Source organism: Pteropus vampyrus, unplaced genomic scaffold, assembly GCF_000151845.1.
Source record: "Pteropus vampyrus isolate Shadow unplaced genomic scaffold, Pvam_2.0 Scaffold18, whole genome shotgun sequence".
Lineage (NCBI taxonomy): Eukaryota > Metazoa > Chordata > Mammalia > Chiroptera > Pteropodidae > Pteropus > Pteropus vampyrus.
This window is the reverse complement of record NW_011888799.1, coordinates 2234444-2237700: the sequence shown is the minus strand read 5'-3', so window position 1 is coordinate 2237700 and position 3257 is coordinate 2234444. Positions and strand designations below refer to the sequence as shown.

The 3257-nt window shown below is 36.6% G+C and overlaps 1 protein-coding gene across 1 annotated transcript in view; it reads right to left on the bottom strand.

Annotated features, from left to right (window-relative positions):
• Positions 1-3257, bottom strand: part of DNAH8 (dynein axonemal heavy chain 8) — a 339355-nt gene that overhangs the window by 296913 nt on the left and 39185 nt on the right. The window lies entirely within an intron of this gene.

The window sequence follows — 3257 nt, the reverse complement described above, 5'->3', positions numbered from 1 at the left end:
TCTTTCAATCCATAAGCACAAAATATCTTTCCATTTCTTTCTGCCTTCTTTAATTTCTTTCAACTATGTCTTATAGTTTTCATAGTACAGGTCTTTAATCTTCTTGGTAAAATTTATTCCTAGGTATTTTATCTTAAGTTTCATTTTTAAATGAACACACAACAAAGATCGTCATTAAGTCATTTTGTGTCTCTGCTTGAATTAGGCACTTTATCTTGAGCATCTTTCTTCGCTTTTACCATCTCAACAGGCTCCTTATTGTCATTTCAGGTAGTTCTTTTTGTCCTGTCACGCACTGCTTCTGCTATTTTTTCTCTCCTCTTTCAGGTAGGTGTATTTCAAACTTGTTCCAAAAGCTTCTGTTTTCCTGTTGTCCAAGAGGTGAAATCTATGCATGGACTTTCAAATGGTTCTGAAGGTGCTGCATTGTTGGCTTGAGGCATTATTTCATGTAGTGTGTCATGTTTTTGATGAGGCTTGAGTTTTGGAGACTCTTTTCTTTGCCAATAACATCTTTGGCAGTTCTATTTACTCCAGTAGAAGAATGTGTGTTCATGTAATTGGTGATAACTTCCCATATTGAATTTATTCCAGCAAGGAAGACATTCACAGCTTTAATTAGTAAGTGCAGATCTATCCTCTTCTAACCAAGTTTTACTGCCTTTCCACCTTTGACAGTTGATTTCTCTGCATTCTTAGATGTTTGTCACATAAAGCCTTGCTTCCTCTTTCTTTTTCCTAATTTGCTCATTTATTTCTTCTGTTTTATCAGAGTGGTCATCCCTACTTCTTTTGTAGATCAAAATGTGTTTCATTTAAATATTGTAAGCAGGCTAGTTTGAGCAGATCTCAAAAGCTTTTTCACTTCATAATCATTTTAATCTGCTCCATCTTAGTATCAGAAAGATGATTCCAGGTCTTCTACAAATTTTGAAGTTTTTGCTGCCTTTCCTTTTTTTATTGAGATATAATTGACATATAAAATTATACTAGTTTTAAGTGTACAACACATGATTTGATATTGCCTTCCCTTTTAATGGCTTTTTTTTCTGAATATCTTCTCCTTTCTTTGTCAATAATGTTTGCCTAATTCCCTCTTCTTCTTTCTCCTTAGCTATCCAAGCAGTTTTTAATTCAGTATGGCTCTGCAAAGCTCAGTAATCAGCATATAAAGACAGCCAATAAACACTTCCAGGTGAAGCTTTCCTGGTGTAGTCATTTCTTTCAGACATAAAAAAAAATCACTTTACTTTTCTACGAACTTTTCCAGAGAATAGAAAAGGGAGGAATACTTCCTTCCCCACCTCCACCCCTACTCATTCTGAGACCTTAGTGCCAAAAACACTGGCAAGGACAGTCTGAAAAAAGAAAATTACGGCTATCTCCTTCATGAAGAGAGCTGCAAAAAATCCTAAACAAAATTGTAGCAAACTGAATTTGAGTTTTTAAAAAGAGATAAATATACCATGACCAAGATGAGTTTATCCAATGGATATTAGGATTCCTTCATTTTGGAAAACCTAAAAATGTCATCCATTACATTAACAGATTGAGGAGAAAACCTTATAAGCATCTCGAAAAATATGTGCAGAAAATTTTTTTCAAAATTTGTTCCAAAAGATTCTGTTATTCACAACATCAAAATACATTACCTAGTACTAACACTAGGAATAAAATTACCTTACTCTAATCGACAATGTATTGAAAACCTATGAAAGCACCAGACTAAATAAGAAAATATTAAAAACATTTGCTTTCAAAAAAAAGGTCAAAATCAGATGCCAAGAAGCATGGTGGAGTGAGAGATGTCCCCAGATCTCTCCCCTTGAAACAACAGTAAGCTGAACATCTAAAACTCCACAAAAAACACCCAACCTATATACCAGCATGACTGAGCATGGGATCTTCACATAAAACTACTACAGGTCAGAACCATGGAAGTTGAGCAGTAGAATGAGAGAAACAAAGAAGCTGCCTCTTGCAACTGGAGATCCCTGCAGGAAGAGGGGGAAGGGAAGAGGTATGGTGGTTTCCCTGAAGAGTACTGCCTGAGAGAGCTGTGAGCTCCACATATCGGCAGTGCTCAGGGATCAGAGCAGAAAGCAGAAAAGTGGCAGAGAAGCAAAGCTAATTATTATCAGCTGCAGCTGCAGAATGCCAGGTTGAGCCACAGCCGCCATCCTCCAGCCCAGAGGGCACCTATCCCCATATCCTCCAAGACAACACCGTGGAGCACCAGGGGAATCTGAGAAAACGCTACTGAAACTGTTGCTAACACTGACAAGGACTGAGACTGAGGGTAGCGAGTGTGATGGAATATCTATAAGGGAAATAAAAAGGCATTTTAAGACTTTATATAAAGCAGGGATCCAAGAGGATTAGAAGCCAAAAGAAAAATGCTTTCTTTGCAACAGGCTAAAAAAAGACATTTATATAATAAATCTTCTTTCTGGGGGGGAATAAAAAAAAAGCAGAATACACTTCTACTAATGCCCAGACAGAAATAGTCCATTAAACACCATGAACAACCAAGGCGATAAGCCAGCTCAGAAAGAAAGAGAAAAATCTCCATAAAATGAGCTTACATGAAAATATGTGACTTAAATGACAGAGAATTCCAGATGGTACTTCTGAAAAAACTCAGTGAGTTCCGAAATGAGTCATATCAACAATTTCAGAAATTGAAAAAACAACTAGATGAGCAGAATGAGTTCCTTAGTGAGGAGACTGAAACCCTCAAAAAGAAGCAAAAAAGAACTTCTGGAGATGACAAACACACTACAAGAGCTGAAAAATGAAATAGCAAGCCAGGGAATAATCGACCAAATGGAAGAAAGGATCAGTGATACTGAAGACAGAAATCTAAAAATAAATCAGAAGGAAGAAGAGAAAAATCGAAGAATAAAAAATAATGAAAGAGAAATACAAGGACTAGCTGATACCATCAGGAGAGGAAACCTAAGAATAATGGGAATTCTCGAAGGAGAGGAAAAGGAGCAGGGATTAGAAAGCATTTTCAGACAAATAGCTGACAAGAATTTCCCAAATCTAAGGAATGAGCTGGAGCTTAAAATTCAAGAAGTCAACAGAATATCCAATTATCTCACCCAAAAAGGCCTTCTCCAAGACATATTGTATTAAAAATTATCAAAAATCAACAACAAAGACAGAATTATCAGGGCAGCCAGGGAAACGAAGATGGTAACCTACAAAGAAAAACTCATTAGATTATCATCGGACTTCTCAGCACAAACCTT